The following is a 19,894-nucleotide window of genomic DNA, read 5'->3' on the forward strand; positions in this document are numbered from 1 at the left end:
TATTAGTAATTTAGAGCATTTTCATGTGACTGAATACTTCAATTCTTTTGAAAATTGTTTGTTTATATCATTTGATTATTTATCTATTGGTCATGACTATTACATATACATATATATAGAAATAAATTTATTTATTTCTTTATATATTGTGTTTTGTTTCATTTTAATAAATATTAACTAATCATTTCACAAAATTATTGAATACAAACTAATTGTATCAAATTAAATATATTAATGAATTCAATATAATATTTATATGCTTTATAATTTACATATAATACTTCACATAATGACATCATTTATCAAATATAGTTTGTTATATCTTGGATACCAAATCCTTGTCAGAGAAATTTAATAGAAAGGTTTTTCCCATTCAACCACCTCCCTTTTTATTCTAGTTGCATCTAGCCTCAGACACTTAACTAGCAACAATATTTTTAGAATTATATCAAATAATAGTTGAGATAGTGAATATCCTCATCTCATTAACATAGTTAATGTGTGTTGTGTCCCCTTTGCATCTGATGCTTACATTGGGTTTTAGATAGATTTTTAAATAATATTTTTTTTAAAACATCACTCTGTGCCTATACTCAACTTTTTTTTTAACATGCTAAACACCAAATCTGATGAAGAGAAGATTTTAATGGATGGAATGCTAATAGGACTTTTTGTTTCCCTCTTCACAGCATCTTTCATGTGCATGTCTTTTCTTTATTCAGATAGCCACAATCCCAGTTCAAGTCTTCATCATCTCTACTATAATAGCCCTCCTATAGTTGGAGTATCTCCCAACTCCAAACCAGCTGTCAAAGCAATTTGTTTAAAAAGCAAGTCTGATTATCATCTCCATTGCTCAAGTTCAAATCCCAGTTCTGATACTACCTATGTAACTCCAAGCAAATTGGAATCCCTCTCCACCTAAGTTTTCCCTTCTACAAAGTGAGGGAGTTAGAGTAGATCATCTGTAAGGTCCCTTCCAACCCTCAGTCAGTGGTACTTTAATGCTATGATTTCTAAAGAATTAAAATCTGAGGGCTATATCTGCCAAGAGATCTTACTCAAAACCTCTCTTCCAGATACTCTAAGTGAACATAGCTTCCCAGGGTTCTGAGAGTAAAAGCTCTTAGTATCAACAGAGTCATTCTATAAAGTGCTAGAAGCTTTCCCCTCTCACTCTGGGTGATAATTGGAAATTCCAATCAATAACCTTCTCCTGAATATTTTCTCCTCTCTAGAGTTTTGTTATTTTATTCTCTCTGTCTTACCTGTTACTTCAGTCTTCTTTGTTACACATTCATTCAAGTCATAGCCACTAACTCCTTTCTCTCTGAACTATTTCACTTGATAATTTCATCACACACACACACACACCACACACAAATATGCATGCACATGCACAAACTACAAATAGGTTCAATTATAGCTCAATGCAGATGATTCCTAGATCTTTTTAGCTCTTCATCTCTATGCTAATTCCAAATTCTGTGTCACCATTATTTACCTTTAGCACATTTTGAATTGATGCCTTGGTGGCATCTTAAACTCAATGTGAACCAAAATCATCATCTATCAAGTCCTGACCTGTTCCTAACATTGTTGTTGATGTTGAGGGTACCACTATATTGCTGGGTACCTAGATTTACAACCATGATCTCATCCTCTTCACCTCACTCTCAATCATCTCACAAATCCAAACTGTTCTCAAATCTTTTTTTCCCTCTTCACAGCATCTTTCATGTGCTTGTTTTTTCTTTACTCAGATAACCATGATCCCATTTCAAGTCTTCATCATCCATTGCCTATTGGCTTTTATAATAGCCTTCTCACTGGTCTCTGCACCTGAGGTATCTCCCAACTCCAAACCATCCACCATTCAGCTGTCAAAGCAATTTGCTTAAAAAGCAAGTCTGACTATGTCACCTCCACTGCTCAATAAATGCCAGTGGTTCCTTACTTTTATGGGCAGTGGATAAAGCACCAGCCCTGGAGTCAGAAGTACCTGGGTTCAAATCTGGTCTCAGACATTTAATAATTACCTAACTGTGTGGCCTTGGGCAAGATGAATTGGCAAGATGAATTGCCAGATGAATACAGCATCATATGTTTAGGGCAACTGATTGGTGCAGTGGATAGAGCACTGACCTTGGAGTCAGGGAGGACAGGAGTTTGAATCTGGCTTCAGACACTTGACACACTTACTGTGTGACCTTGAGTAAGTCACTTAACCCTGCTTGCCTCACATCCAAGGCCACTCCAGTCATCCTGATTCCTATCAGACCACTGGACCCAGATGGTTCTGGAAGAGAAAGTGAGTCTGGTGACTTAGCACAGCACCCCAAACTGAAATCCAATTCATGTGCTTATCATGGCATCACCTTCCTGAAGTCATTATCTTTTTGAGAATAAAGAACAAGCATCAATAGCAACAGCAGCATATGTTTATTTGTTAAAGCTCTTCACAATCTGAAACTTTCTAACTTTTCCAATTTTGTTACACTTTACTCCCTCTATATACTCTATAATTCAGCTACATTTGTTTATTTGCTGTTTTCTATGTACAAAACTTCATCTTCTGACTCTGTTTGCTTGCACTCTTTCATATCTAGAATATTCTACCTCTTCACCACTACATAATTTCCACACTTCCTTAAAAACTCAGCTTAAAACTATCTTTTGTGAGAGAACTTTCCTATCTCCGTGATTTCCCCTTCCGTACTATCATCTCCCCTCTGAAATTAATAGCTAATATTTATATATTGCTTTAAGATATGCAAAGTGTTTATATACTTTCTCATTTGATCAAAATTCCTTCTCCTATAAGTAACACATGTTTATAGTTATATGCCTGGTACCACATGTATTGTAAGTAACATATCTATATAGTTATATGTATGTTTTCTCTCCTATTCTAATGTAAACTTTTTGAGGTCAAGGATCATATTGCCACTGTTTTTGGTGTCTTTGGGGCTTTTCCTGGCGTATAGTAAATGCTTATTAAAGGACTTTTAGGTCATACGGAAATGGAGTACTGGCCCGGGAGTCAAAGGGCCCTGAGTTAAAATCCAGCTTCAGACACTTGATATTTACTAGCTTCGTTATCCTAGGCAACTCAATTAACTCTGATTGTCTTGTCAAAAAAGTGCTTATTAATGACTAACATACAACATAGCATATATGTATATACATATATAACTTACACTTATAATTTATGACATATCTGTCACATAATTGAGTCATATATGTAATGCATATGTTATATGAGTATATAACATTATAAAACTGCAATGTTTTATTTTGTTAAATTCAGTTTACATAGTCAAAGATACTAGCTACTCTCTGATTGTCCAAATGTGCTGGGGAAGTGAATGTTAATGGGGTGTTGAATCTAAACTGATGCCAAAAATATAAATGAATGTAAAAGTTACAAAACATTCCACAGAATCAAGGTAATATATAGAAACCTAAAACTGCAACTACCTGGTTTGTTTTAAACCCTTTTAACTTCACTCAAAAGACACTATTATAATGTGAGCTGCCAGAGGACAGAGACTACATTTCTGCCTTTCTTTGTATCCCCAGCATTTAGCAAAGTTTCTGTCACATGAGGCATTGATAAATGCTTGTTGATGGACTAATCTGGAATGTTAGAGCAGTAACAAAACATAAAGCTGATTGAAGGGGATAAAGAGGCACACAGAACAAAGACTGGAGCAACTAGTAAAGAAGGAACTGGGATCATGGCTGTCTGAGTAGAAAAGGCATGTACATGAAAGATGCTGTGAAGGTAGAAACAATAAGATTTGAGAATAGTTTGGATCTGTGAACTGACTGAGAATGAGGGGAAGAAGATGACTTCATGATTGTGAGTCTAGGTACCTAGTAATTTAGATACCCTTAATAGCAAATTTTTATTTAAAAAGAATAAATGAATGTTCCAGATATGGAAGCTGACCTGAATATCATAGAAGTAAAAAGAGAAAAGATTAGATTATGGATGACCTAATTATCCAGATTTGTTAGAATGTAGAGTACATGAAGGGAGTAGATATGAAATTGGTTGGAATTGAAAGTTATAAAACTATCATGAGCAAGGCACCACGAGAGCTATTGCAGTGGTTTGGCTAACAGATGGAGAGGACCTAAGCTGTTTGGATGTCTATATGAATAGAAAGAAGAGGATTGATGTAGGAGCTACATTAGATGAATTGGCAAGATTGGCAGTTGATTACGTGGGGAAAAGGGAAGTGTCACAACTTTCTCTGAGATTATGAAACTGAGTAACTGAGAGAATGATGGTACCTGCAAAATAAGAAGGAAAGTTACCTGCAAAATAAATAGGGAAGTTAGGATGAAGAGTAAGTTTAGGGAGGAGTAAGACTCTATCAATTTAGGGGGCAGTTAGGTGGTGCAGTGGATAGCACACTGGTTCTGGAGTCAGAAGGACCTAAGTTCAAATTTGACCTCAGACACTTAATAATTAACTAGCTCTATGACCTTGGGCAAGTCTCTCAATCCCATTGCCTTAAAATATTTTTTAAAAAGAGTCTATCAGCTCAAAATGGAAAATATAACAACTTAAACTATCCCAATAGCAATATTCTTTCTTTACTTAAAATGTGCATAATTAACTTTTGATTTAATGTCACCTTTATTTCAAAATGTATTCCTTTACTTCCCTCAACCACAGTAAGCCATCAACTCATAGCAAAAAAAGAGAAACAAAAAATTTCAAATCAACAAACTCTGACCATATAGGCAATATTCAACATCTCTGTTCCCTCATCTCTAAGGATTAGGGAGTGGAATGCATTTTCTACTCTCTTTTGTGGGGCCAAATTTGATTGTTATAATTACAAGGCATTCAAGACATTTCATTTGGTGTTGTTGTTCCTATTACATCAATGCAATAATTATCTACATTGCTTTCCTGGTACTGTTTCCCAATGACCTATAGAGTTATATCTAGAGAACTTTAAGAGTGCTTGTATTTACAATAAGGACTGCTAGTAGTATCATATCAGTAAATGGTATCAGTATCAATAAGCAAAATCAATTTTTGAATGATATCAACATGTGAGAATTTCACATATTTACAAGTTCCTAATTTATTATCTGGGGATTCTAAGGTAAATGTTTTTCAATGTCAGAAGCCTAATTAATAAGTGAATAAGATAATATTGAGGAAAGGGGGGAATTTATCTAAGTAAATCAAGATGGATACTCTACATTATTTAAATTTTAAAAAGACATATTAAGAAATAGGAACAGAAATAGAGAACAAGAGATAAATAAAATAACATTGCATAGACTTGATAAAATATTTTCAGGAGTGCTAATGCTTAGGCTAAGCTGAGACTCTCAAGGAAAGATAAAAAGAACCAAAATTGTAACTGCTATTGTTAACAAATCTACAAGTTGCTAGTGGTGTGATTGATTCATAATGAAAGTATTTAAGTAACAAAGTATGTTCCTTTTAAAATATTAAATAGTGCACTCACACAGTGAATTAATAAATCATGGAATAAATACTGAGCCTATAACTCATAAATGAGGCATACAATTAATTGCCACACAAAGACCCATATACCACACATCAATAAGCAATAATATCACATTGACATCATTGTCACTAGCATAAAATTTTAGAGAAGCATGTGTGTTATTGTATTATTAGTAATGTGTAATAGAAAACTTTTATATTTATAAAAATAATGTATTTATATACATGATATATGCACTATATACACATATATTCATTATTGGACTGCAACAGAGATAGCACTAAAACTATCCATCAGAAGCTTTAAAATTGAAGAAAGAACAAAAACATAAACAAGATTTCTTTTTTGTAAGTAAAATTATAAAACTTCAGTAAAACAAAACAATTTTAAAATTGCTTATTAAAATCATGATTTTTTAAAATTTAAAAATAGTAAAAGTTGTGTAAGTTCAACTCAAAGCCCAAAAGATAAATGAAGAATAAAGAATGAAGAAGAAAGCAAAAATTAAAATTTAAGCCATAATACTGAAGCAGCATTACAAAAATTTTACAGAACTATGGGGGCGGGGAAGAGGAGTTCCCTTCCATGACCAATAAAAAGCTTTGATGAGCAAGGCAGTCTGAGTGGTCAAGGATCCAGTAAGTCAAGGACTTGTTGAACGAGCTCTTCAATTCATTCCCCCTCTCTTTTGTGGAGGAGAGTTTCCCGGGAGACTTCTGCTTTCAAAGGCAAGACTTTCTCTTTTAAGCCTAGTGTAGCTATCATAAGTGTTATTTGTTTTGCCCAGGCTTTTGACCCGAGATGGACTATTTAGTTTTTCATGTCATTAATGATTTTAAGTGTCTGCATAATAAGCCTTAGTCAGGGAACCATAGAACAGGAAACAACTAAATCTCTTGGGGGAAATTTTATATAAACTGGTATCAAAAAGTGATAACTCTTCAGATTTGTCAAATTATTATTCCCAAGGAAATTTGCTGTTATTGACTGGGTGTATTCTCTGAATGGGGACCTAAGGAATTGCAACTGTATATCCTAGCTTAGTGTTGTTTGTATTTTGTAAATGTATGTTTTTTTCCCTTGTTTCTTTCTCTCCAGAGTATGAATTTGCACTTAGGGCCAGTTTATGTTTGGATCAAGACAGGGGCCCTTGGAAAAAAAAAAAACCAAAACACGATTGTTCTACCTTGAAGTTTAGCCATCTCTTGCTTTTTCTAGAACCATCTTTTCTTGGAGACTATTAGTTTTCACTCTCAAATAAACCATCATCTCTCTTAATCCTTTGTTTGTTGATCTTCCATTGAGAAACATGTTCTGTCAGTGCTAATTTGGAATTTATGTGAAATGAATGACCTACCCTCTGACAAGATAAGAGTTCCCCAGAGCAGCAGTGGCTACAACAATTAAATCTTTCAGGATTCTAGATGGAACCCTAGTGGGATTACATATACATTTTTTTCTACTTAACCTACACTGGTAGGTTCCCCATTCAACAAATTTGCTAGCTAATGCCCATAAATCTTAACCAAACATTTACTAAACATGAGGCAAAGCAATACTAATTAGAATATAATATTGTCTACCCGTAAGCCTTGTGCATGCTTTCCTACCAATGAATACAGTGTCTATGGAGGAAAATAAGCATAAATTACTGTGGTAATGAGGATCATGTGAAGGAAACACATGCACCCATAGCAACTCACAACTCTGGATCTGGGCACTTTAATATTCCTTCTTTTCTTCAGGAAAGGTCCCAACAACTCTTTTTCTGAGCTACTTTGCTGCTATGCTGGATAGTCAAATTTTTGAAGGCTATTCTATTCCTCTGTTGAGCCCTTCACTGATGAGAGAATGAATCACTCTTTCCAGAAAAGGCAAAGACATTTATCCTGAAATGTGTAGGATTTTTTTCTAGTTCTACTGCCTTGACTGGATTAGCTAGAGTTTATATCTAACAGGCAGCAAGTCAAAGTACAAAGATAGATAAAGTTCATTTTTAATCAATTCTTCCAAGAAGTATATAGCATAACAGAAAAAGAGTCACCAGGCTCTGAAGTCAGCTCTTAGACCAAACATTATCAGTATAAAGCAGGGCCCCTTCCATGAAAGAATTTTCCTGTAGGTCATAGTGAATAAACAACTCCTGCTTTCCACCAGCTAAGTCATAATTAAGCAGTTTTGAGGTTTAGGGGTTCTCAATTAGCAACTACAAAGTTCTCCTGTTATTCATGTGCATACTAGATGTAGGGACACCAATGATTAGCTTTATAATGTCTCTGTGACTGCTTTCTTAGTGTTCCTCAAACATATAAACATTTAGCTTTGTAAACACGGGGAGACAGTCTGGAAAATGTTATCTCTTTCAAATATGGGCAGAGAAGAGAGAAGGGAAAGAAATAATTTTGGGATTAAAATATGCATTCAGTATTTTGTTATCTTTATGTAAATATACTTAGTATAGTAAATCTGCTGGAGAAAAATATATCTTAAAGGTAGATAGTAATAATTTCCAGATGAGCTACTATTTTGTAGTTTTTAAAAATTATTATATTTGGGGGCAGCTAGGTGGTGCAGTGGATGGAAATTACTATATTTGGCATCAATTGGCTAAAGTTCAGAGCTCTGATATTTCCCTCTTTAAGACCTTGAACAAGTCTCTGTAATGCTGAACTTCACTTGTTTCACTTCTTATGAGAGATAAACTAGTTGACCACAAAGATCCTTTCTACAGCTAAATCTATGATCCTCTAAATTGTATGGTACTAGTAAATATCTGAAAGAGAAGGAGCTGTATTTATGTTTAATATTAATGCATTAGTTAATGCTTAATAATATCTATATATTATGCAAAATTTACAAGATTCATTCATTCAATAAGGATTCATTAAGTACTATTACCTCTGCCAGGTCTCATTCTAGACTGAAAAAAAGCAATGTAGCCTGTTGGGGAAATACCATATTCAGAGAGAAGCAAATGAAAAAGAAGCCAATGGATTTGTGATTTCTTTAGTATATAGATTTCCTCTAAAGATATAGATTCCAATTGATTCTGACTGGCAGAACTAACACAGAGAACTTAGAAGATGACACGCTGAGTTGGTAACCCAATAAAATCTCCAGAACTTTTTTTCAGAAAAATTATAGTCTAGTCATGCTTTCCCATCTTGTATTTGTGAAGCTGATTTTTCTAACCAAAGCATAAAACTTTATACCTTAATCCCCTTTCATCTGATGACATCCAAGCCAATGCTATAGCTTGTTATAAAGATTATGCATGATCTTCATATACTGCAGCTCTTCATATCTCTCACCTGGCTGTGTGATTTTCTTACCTGCTACAACTGCTCTTTCACTGGCAAGTCTAAGTACTCAAAGACAGACCAACATCCCAAGGTTACACTTGAATTTTCTCAAGATAAAGGTTACAAGTTTCACCCCAAGAACCACTTTGGCTTTTTAAAATTTCTATTTACACAAACAAGTCACTCTTGATAATGTCAGTTTTCAATCTTAAACATAACCATTTTATGTAGTAATAGGGCAAAAGAATTAATAATATCACTGAAATTTTATAGGAAACATACTCAATGGGATATTCATCCTTTATAATAATAATTTTGAGATGATTTGAAGAGCTCCCTTTGTCTCATCTCAGCATGATCAAAGTTAAGTGTTATACAGAGTTCCTTTTCAATGAGTTCCTTTCAAAACATCTTAAGATCAATTTTAGATGCAACTTTGGCATATAAAATTACATTTAGTGACTAGGATTTTCCCTAAGAATTTTTATTTTGACTTTTTTGTTTGTTTTACATTTAATTCATACTATTGAATGTCTTTTGAGGGATAGAGATGTTAAAAATAAGATTAAATATACTAAGTAAGAAGATTGAAAGTAAATATTGGTTTCAAAAATAATATCACAAGTACTCATATTAAAACTTGTATAAAATATTAAAATACATCCCAATCTCTCTCCCTCTCCCTCTCTCTCCCTCTCCATATATATATATGTGTATGTGTGTGTGTGTGTGTGTGTGTGTGTGTGTGTATTTAACTTGTATCACACTCAATATTTGTGGGAGATGCATATCAATACCTTGGGGATCATGGGCTGGAAGGTAATCCACAATTCTGGATTTTATCTTGTTAGTCCAGTCAGGGACATCCATTCTACACAAAGCTGCCTCTCTAAGAATCACTTGTCTGCTAGGTAACATTGATTTCCAACAGGACAAATCATCTTCTCTGCTATACAAAGAGTAACATATACTTTATAAGTCCCTTCAACTTACAGTGAGTCTTGAAAGGGAGTTTAGAAAAGGATACTTCAGTGTGCCTATAAATGGTCTTTTTAGAAATATAATTCAGACAGTGGTGCTTTTCCAACCCTTTGTTGGTTATTTCCTTGTCAGATTCTTTAATTCCTTCCCTGAATCAGCCTCAGATTCTGCCTCCTCTATCCTAACACCAATACTTTTTAATAGTTTTAGTTAGAATGTCTTCATCCTCTGGGGATCTTCTTTCCTTTAAAAGCAAGGTTGCCTCAGAGTTCACCAAGAAATCAAGAGTCCTGTTAAAAATCATTCCATAGATTCCAAATAGTTATCTAAATTCTCATTTTGTTAGTTCTTTCCCTCCTAAATTTTGAAATAATTATATGCAAATAAACTGAGAGGCCATAATGACTTGGAGTCCTAGGTTCCCAATATGGTCTACTATTCCATGTTGTATCCTTGAAATTGAATTTCCTTCATAATAATTTTTTTACAGGTTTTAATAAATCATTTCTTTCTCTGATCAAGTTCTTCACATATTGAAGAAGCATCAACCTACATCTTTCTCTTTAGGGTTATTTCCCATTACATATTATTCATATACTATATTTATTTATATTTGTTTGTATAAATATATTTATTATTTGAATCCCATCTAAGCACTGTTTCATTCAGGCATAAAGATATTAAACTATGATATAAGCATTACCTTATGTCCTTTACAATTAATGTAAATAGTACTTTTCTGGCCATTTCAGCACTAAATTGCTCCATGTGAAACATGGTTAAAAGGTACCCAACAGGGGCAGCTAGATGGTGCAGTGGATAGAACACCCATGCTGGAGTCAGGAGGACCTGAGTTCAAATCCAGACTCAAACACTTAATAATTACCTAGCTGTGTGACCTTGGGCAAGTCATTTAGCACATTGCTTTGCCAAGAAAAAAAGCTGCCCCACAGTACTCCATACTGTCCATTTCTTTTGGGATTCTAACTGACACTATTCTAACATAGTCATCCACTCTGTTAGCTTCTCTCAATCTTCTGTCATTTGCAAGTTGGTTGAGCAAATTGCCTATGTCTTTAGAGTCACTGATGAAAATGTTAGCTACCACAGGAACAATAAATCCCTTGGATAATCTATTAGAAATCTCCTACTTCGTTGACATTAAACCACTAACACTTCTTAAACTTAATCAATTCATTATCTCTAAATCCATCTAATTCTATTATGTTCTTTCCTGCTTCATTTTTCTCACAAGAATGGTGCAAGATACTTTTATAATACTTTTTAAGTATTTTCTGAAAACTAAATAAACTATTTATTCTCCACCAGTTTAGTAACCCTGTCAAAAGTGGAAATAAGTTTAATCTGGCATCACTTCTTCCTTCTAGATGTTTACTAATTATCTGCTTAGTGATACAATGATAAAATCATAGTATTTTCCAAGATATCATAATTATGTTCATTGACTTTGTTCTTCTGCTTTTTAAAAAAATTAATATTACAATTTTCAAAGTTAAATTTAAATTTCTAATTATTTTTTAAATTACCCTTTTCCAATTCTTCATTATCTTTCAACTCACTCAAGGTAGCTTAGTAACATCCGCTTTTCCTCTGATGTTGATTAGAGGACCTTAATTGCTGATTTTGCCTTAGATCTTTTGAAGAATCATCTGAGACAGTGCATTCTCCCAATCTCCTTTATTCTTAGTCATTCCCCAGTTTATTGTAACATATACTCACAGGAAAGTCTTATTAACAGATATATATACTACAGTGACATCTGAGAATTGCTATTACTCTTTTCTTCCTTGTCTTTTCTTTCTCCTCTCCTTACTTTTTCTCTTTCTTTATACTATTTATTTGATTGCTTGTTTCAGGCTAGAGCTGCCAGAGATCAAAGAGCACTAGCCTTTAAAATAAACATTATCTTTATAGCATTTGACCAATGAGAACACATTTCACACAACTATTAATAAAAGTCACTTATCTTTATAATTTTCAAAATGCTTATATTATCTCACCTGATCCTTCTGATAAACCTGTGAGATGGTATTGTCTTGCTTTTGTTTTGTTTGTCCTTCATTATCGAAGAAGTCCATGACAAGCACATGAATTGGAGTGAGGGGGTGTTGGGCTAAGTCACCAATCTCACTTTCTCCTTCAGAGCCATCTAGGTCCAGTGGCCAGACCTAATAATGCAGGATGACTGGAGACGACCCTAAATGTGAGGCAATCAGGGTTAAGTAACTTACCCAAGGTCTCACAGTGTCAAGTGTCTGAGAATGGATTCGAATTCCTGTCCTCCTGACTCCAAGACCAGTGCTTTATCCACCAAACCAATAAGTATTATACATTGTTCACAACATTCTACTCTAATGTCTCATCATGATATGGGAGGATTCAAGGCTCTGCCAGTAGAACAAAGGCACTGGAAGGTTTTTACATGCTAGAAAAGTTTTGGAGTACTCCTTTTCTAAGGAATGACCTAGATAAGTACAGAAAAAAATTTCTCAATTCATTTGGTCACTTGGTAATGAATTCTTTGGTCATGGCAACCTTTTAAACAAAGAAAAACACAATATTGCTATCAGTACCTTCTGCTCCTACAGAGAAATGGCAAAAAAAAAGGAGCATAGGGTACTAAGAGTCACATCTATGAACTTAGATGTTGGTACTCTGTAAGATGTATATCCATTGACCATTGAGCCTATGCTACTGAAAGAGATGAATTACGTCAATCTTTATGGTTTCATTATCATTGAAAGAAAAAAGAAAATTACAGTGAAATTCAATGATGACTCAGAGGTTCTCCTTGGAGAAGCAAACAAGGGCTGGTTTTATTTTGTGTCTAAGGGCAACAAGAAGCATATTCTAGGAGTCATTTGGTCATGGTCTATTACTATACTCATGATAAGTATTTGCAAAAAGAGTACCATGGCAATTTTTAGCTTATACACCTACATTGGTTACAGAGAATAAGATGATAGAGAAATTTTATAAAGATTGTGATGACACTTTAAATTAAATCAAAATCACTTTGCTACTTTGTAATTTCATTGCAAAGGGTGATATATTGGGAGAAATATATTGAGCAGATGTAAGATACAAGAAAGAAGCAAGTTGATAGCACAGTGGATAGAGCGTTGGCCTTGAAGTAAGGTAAAGTCTTCTTCCTGAACTCAAATCTGAACTCAATCATTCACTGTGTGAACCAGGGCAAATTATTTAACCTCACTTGCCTCCTCATCTGCAAAATGAGCTAAAGAAGGAAATGGGAAACCACTTCAGTATCTTTGCTAAGAAAACTCTAAATGGGTTCACAATAGTCAGATATGACTGAAACAATTGATCAGCAAGGTACTAGAAAGGCCAAAGGTTTGTAGAGTATATAAGAATTTATTACATGAACACTTCTTTTGTGAAGAGAACTTTGGTGAAGTTATAAACTTGGCAAGTGCCAAATAATATCACAAAATGTAGTTCATTTTATTTTAACAGACATTGATTTGCAAATGACTTGTTACTGATGACAGACTAATGTCTGAACTAGTTTCTGTGCATACTCAGACCACTGATTTGTTACAGTAATGTCCAAAATAATTTTTTTTAAAATTAAAGGAATTAAAAATTATAAAATAGATGGAATGAAATTAAAACAAAAATCAATAAGTTAGCATTTTTAAGTATCACTGTGATAGGCATTGTAATAGATAAGGGAATACAAAGATATAAAAATTCAATAATTTTGCTCTCAAGTTAATTACAAAGGGGAATTAAACAGAAGTGATATCTTTATCATACAAAAACTATATGACCAGTAAAAAAGACCAGAAAAATGACTATGTATCGAAGGGATAACTAATGCTCAACCCTTGTATTCCATTGGTGCCCTCAAAAGAATTAAAAAGTCCTTGAAGCAGAATTATGAGAGGATATGAACAAGAGACACCCAGAATGGACAAACATGGATGCAATCTGTAGTAACTATTTGTAATCAATAAGATCATAAATTGAAGCATTACAATTTGGGAGGAGATGGAAGGAAGGAGAATATTCAGAAACTCAAAATGAATATTAAAATAAATACAATATGTAAAAAATACCAAATCCCAAATTTCAGTGAAATCCACAGCAACTTGATGTGGGCATTAAAGAGATGAACTTTTGGAGAACTGAATAGTTTAAGATCTTTAGATGTATTGTATAATTTACCAAATGTCATCCAGCTCATTATCTTCAGACTCAATTAGAGGACCAAATCATCATCCAGCTGTAGTACCCACCCAAGATGCATATATAAACAAAAATATAAACACTGATATTCGTGAGAATACTGGGTTCTTTTATAGAATATATTAATTCTATATATTTATATATTCAGAGAGATGAAAGAGAAAAAAACCTAAAAAAACCTCAGTAACAATAGGCAGGCTATCTATTTGATTAGTTGCACGTCAAATATGGATACTATGATTTTTCATTCATTTAGTTTTTGAAATGTAGACTGATATCTTTCATGTTGCTGTGAGTTTCACTGAGGATTTGAGGTTTGGTATTTTAACATTAATTTTTTAAAATTTTGAGTTCTGAATACTCTCCCTTACAGTACCTCCTCAACTCATTGAGAAGGCTAGCAATATGATATCAATTATACATGTGAAATCATGCAAAATATATTTCCATATTAGCCACATTGAAGAAAAAAGCAAGAAAAATAAAGTATATGAAAAAGTATATGTCAATCTATCCTAAGCATTTATCAGTTGTCTCTCTATATGTGGATAGCATTTTTCATTGTGAAACTTTTGGAATTGTCTGGCATCCTTATATTAATTAAAGGAGCTAAATCTCTCATAGATGATTATCATTACAATATTACTTTGTATAATGTTTATCTGATACTGATTACTTCATTTTGCACCAATTCACACATAGTTTCCCAGGTTTTCCAAAACCATCCTTCTCAACCTTTCTTATAAACACAATAGCTTTGTTCCATAATCATAAACCACAATCTCTTCAGTTATTCCAATTCCTTGCCACCACAAAAAAGCTCCTATAAATATTTGTGTACATATAAGTCCTTTTCCCTCTGGGATTTGATCTTGATACAATTAGCAAAAGGTCATTTATGAACAGGAGAATTTAAAGAGATAGTCAATTGATAGGAATCCTTTTATTTACAACATCTGCTTCGGACATCTTCCAAGATTCTGACTTCATGTAATCTTATGTCTTCCTATTTTGTGCCTCCTTTCATTTAAATATGCAGTAAACCATTAAACAGAGCTATTTCTACTCACATCTGTCATAGATTCTAGTATAGTTTTAATGCAAGCATGAAAAACTAGGGGATGTCTAGAGAGAGCCTGCAAGATGGAATTGTGTTCTTCTGAGTTAAATGCTTTTAAAAGAATTCAAAAATAACATGCATGGCCGGATTCTGTTCATTTCTGTCAGTAATGTGACTGCAAAAAATATAATCTCTGTATTATGAAAAGTCATGTCCACAAGTCTGACTATTCCTTTTTCATATTCTCACCAAGAATGAAAATTCAGACATAGATTAGTCACTTTTATTTCATAAGTATCATTTCAGTCTTTTCATTTTCATTCTCCAAATCTTCCTCTCTTGAACTATCTCAAGAAAATCAACACGAGTATTTTTTAAAATGTAGATTTATTTCTGCATTTCTATGGAAATCTCTTCTCCCCAAAATTACCTTCATGTCTTTACCACTTCCTTAAAAGCTACATCAGGTGCTAGGATGTCAGAATCCCAATGCAATCATTTTATTACCCTAGTTAAGTAACAGCTGTAAACTTTTTAGAACCATCTAAGCCATCTTCAATTCTGTATTTAGGAGATTTCCCCAGCTCATCATTCTTCTGATTTTAGTGCCTTTTCCCTATCCTTGAACCATTTAAGTCTACACATTAATACTTTACTTAAGTACTTTATTGAATATTTAAGTACTTTAAATTAAGCACCTACTATATCTACATACCTACATATACCGAAATCTCTCTTAATGATGTTCAAGAAGTGAAAAAACAATGGACATTTGGTCTAATTATCGATTCAAGCATTCCTTTCCCAAAGTGAGGATCATAATTCAAACAGACCAAATCAATCAGCCAGTATTACTAAAGTATCTACCACATCATAGACACGGTGCCAAGTCTCAGGGATACAATACAAAGAATGAAATAATTCATTTGTCCAAAGAACTTCCATTCAACTGGGGAGACAACAGATTTCATGCATACACACACACACACACAGACACACACACACACACACACACACACACACACACAAAAGTATGTATGTGTGTATATATATATGTAACATAAATAGAAAATGAATAGTTACAAATAGATTCAAGATAAAGACATTTTGAGAGAGAGAGTAAAATGAAATTTTTTGTTTTTTATTTATTTAAGGAATGAGGTTAAGTGACATGCCCAAGATCGCACAGCTAGGCAATTATTAAGTGTTTGAGACTGGATTTGAACTCAGGTCCTCTTGACTCCAAGGCAGGTACTCTATCTACTGTGCCACCTAACTGCCCCTTTAAATGATATTTTAAAGGAATAGAAGGAGTATGAGGTGCAGATAGCACATTCTAGACAATTAGTGTGAAGGAAAGCATGTAGAAGAGGGAGTGCCCTATGTGAGGAACCATTGAATTGCAGAATGCATTAGTAATAGCCAATGAGATTGGCAAGAGAGGTTAGGACCCAGATTGTGATAGACTTTAAGGACTAAACTGAGGAGTTTACACTTTGTCCTAGAAGGAATAGAACACTAGAACTGGAAGTGTAGCAGTTACAAGGTCAGATTTTCACTTAAGAGAAATTATTTTGGCAGCTATCTATAGGATAGACTATAGGATAGGGAGATACTTTTGACAGGAAGAGTAATTAGGAGGCTCTTACAACAATCTAGGCAGGAAAGGATAAGGATCTGAATGAAGGTTAAACCTATGTAAATAGACAGAAAGTTGGGATAGATAGAAAGAAAGAAGAAACAGCAAACATTTGGCAAGTGATTGCATTTGGGAGGTGAGGCAGTAGTGAGGAATCCAGCTAATACCAAAGTTAAGAACCTAGGAGACTAGAAGGATGGTGATACCTTCAATAGAATAGGGAACTTTTTAGCTATGGTTTAAATGGAAACTTGTACTGTGAGTCACATATAAGTAGCATATGCTACTTATATAATTATAACAAATAAATTGTAAATTTATTACCAATTCCAGGGATACCAGATGTTCGTCATGGTCATCAGTGTAATAAATAATCTCTCTGTGATGGAATCTCACATGGTTTGCAAATTGCAATTTTAGCTTTGCATAAGTGTCATGCTTTATTCTTCATCACTGCATTATAATAATTTTTATTGATTTTACTTAAAATATTATCCCTATATAAACTACTGGAAAATGAAGGGTATTTTTACTGCAATATCTGGATGAATAAATCACCTGGGAATGTCAATTCTTTATAATAAGGTTGGGCATTTTTAAGTCATATGAATCAGCATTATCTTAATGAACCACAAAGGACAAAAAGGCCACTCCTCACAGTCTTTATTTGTGCATACATGGCCAAAGGTCAACAGGACTAACCCTACACAAAATATGTGAACCATTCATAAATTTTTCATCAGGATCCCAAGTCTGCTGTTTCCATGCCATTAAACTTCCTCAATATAAAAAAAAACCTTGATTCACTTCTAAGAATGTTCTATTGTAATAGATAATGGGTCCATTAAATACCCATCCTTAATGAAGACAGCACAGAGACAGAAGAAACCATCAGGATGCAAATCTCTTTATGCTAGCATATCATACGCACACACGCACATGCATTATCTAATATATACCATGTGTACTTACGTTCAATAATTTCACTAAGTATGTGCACATTTCCACATCTGGACCTTGGCTTTCTATCTCCACCACCCACTTAGTTAACATTTTTATACTGGCTATTCAATGCAAATGATCTCAGGGGCTCTCTATAATGTAACCACAAGTTCTCCAAAGATCTCAAATTGATCATAAAGGGTAACTCATCCCAGGTTAATCACAATGACCACATACTCAAAAATGCTAAGACTAAGCATGTGACTTGAACCAGTGGAATGTCCTGCTGCATATTCTCCTATAACACACACAAAATGTTTAATTCAAAGACCAAACTAATGATGCTGAGTATTAAATAAATCCAGGACTAGGAAACACATGGATACAGTAGATTTGAGGAAAGCTCTCCTCTCAATTTAGGAAGCATAGGGGACCTCACAGTACAATATTCAAATAAATTATTTTCTTCAATGACTGATTGATTGGAAGGTGAAAGATAATGTTAAAGATATAATCATAGAAGTAACAGACTTACTTTACTCATAAACCCAGTGTGGCTTACAATGGAAAAGCTAGATTTCTATGTCTTTGAACTGATAGTCCTTGATGCTCTGAATGATTTTCTCTCCTTTCCTCTGTCTCTCTGAGAATCTTTGGTTTTATTCAAGACTCAATTCAAAATCTCCCATTAGAATGTTGGTTCTATGAGGGAAGGGACTGTTTTCACTTTTTTCTTTGTATCCTTAGAGCTTAGCACAATATTAAATGCATAGGGAATGCATAATAAATGTTTTATTAACTGCTTGGAGAAATTTAAGAAGTGTTTCTTTAGGATGATATCTAGTTTTCAACTCTAAAAACATTTCCAAGAAAATTTTTTTTTAATTTGAAAAAAATAAAATAAACCATTTCAATGTTAGCTATGTTGCAAAAGAAAATGCAGACCAAAAAAATAGTTTTCCCTTATTTTATCCTTCTCTCTTTTTTTCTTTCTTTGCTCTGTCCCTCCTAAAGAGTTTGTCTTGCTCATGACTATTGCCTCCCTTAATCAATCATTTTCTATCAGCCCCGTGCCTCTCACACACACTTCCCTTATTCCCTTACTCTCCTACTTCCATGTAGGATAAGATAGACTTCTATACCCAACTGAGTATTATGTCATTCCCTCTTTCAGTCAATTCCAATGAGAGTGAAGTTGCCTGTTAACCCACCCTTTTCTCCTCTACTACAGAAGTTTTTCCTTTCTGCCTCTTTTATGTGAGATAATAATTTTACATTTTTTAAGAGATAATACCCTCCTATCTACCTTACAGGATGGTAGAAAATAGATTTATAAGCTTCAGGAAAAGAGAGAGAGAGAGCATCATATCAAAACTTTCTTCCCCAACATCTAGATTTATGTTCCATATACATAGTAATACATTTTTTGTATCTATAATACTATCAATGTGGACACTTCTTTTACTATGCACATGATAACTAATCCATATTTTCTCATCCTGTACAATTCATGCCCATATAATTCTACATATCTCCCAATCACTAAGGACTTTCTTCTGATTATTTAGTGACTATCCACCTATTTCTCCCTTTTATTCCTCACTATGGTCATTCCTTTTCCAGCAATATACATCCTTGGTGATACAATATCCTTTCTTCCATTTGAGTCATCATTAGCAATATACTGCCTCATACTTACACTCACTATACATCTTGCCACCTGAAATTTTGTTTCTTCTAAGATCATGATATTCCATGATCAGAAGTAAGTGGTGGCACAGTAGATAGAGTACCAGGATTAGTATCAGGAAGGCTTAAGTTCAAATCTGACATTTATCGTACACCCTGGTCAAGTCCTAAGTTTGTCTCAGTGTCCTCATCTAAAGGGGGATAACGATAACACCTACTTCCCAGTATTGTTCTGAGGATTAAATGGGATGATGACTGTAAAACAATGAGAAAATATGAGAAAATAATTGTAAATAATTAGAACAATGCCTTCCCCATAGTAAGTTCTATGTAAATATTGACTGTTATTTTATTAGCTATTATTCTCAGACAAAGAATCATCAGGAGATTACTGGTACAGCAGAAGATGTTTGAGATTATCATTTTCATCATGTACATTTATAAAACACTCTAATTTTCCTTGTACTTAATCAAATAATGTAAAATAAAAAATGAATCATTAAGTCTTCTTGAATTTAATAATAAAATAACTATTCACATTTAC

At 33.8% G+C, this 19,894-nt stretch overlaps 1 protein-coding gene across 3 annotated transcripts in view; it reads left to right on the forward strand.

Moving 5' to 3' along the window:
• The first annotated feature begins 6,136 nt into the window (after positions 1 to 6,136).
• RMDN2 (regulator of microtubule dynamics 2) overlaps positions 6,137 to 19,894 on the forward strand; it is a 114,396-nt gene continuing 100,638 nt past the window's right edge. For all 3 annotated transcript variants that reach the window (XM_074204000.1, XM_074204027.1, XM_074204036.1), the window contains exon 1: positions 6,137 to 6,232. The gene's annotated coding sequence lies outside the window, so the exon portion shown is untranslated. The remainder of the gene's footprint in view (positions 6,233 to 19,894) is intronic.

This window comes from Macrotis lagotis, chromosome 1, assembly GCF_037893015.1.
Source record: "Macrotis lagotis isolate mMagLag1 chromosome 1, bilby.v1.9.chrom.fasta, whole genome shotgun sequence".
NCBI lineage: Eukaryota > Metazoa > Chordata > Mammalia > Peramelemorphia > Peramelidae > Macrotis > Macrotis lagotis.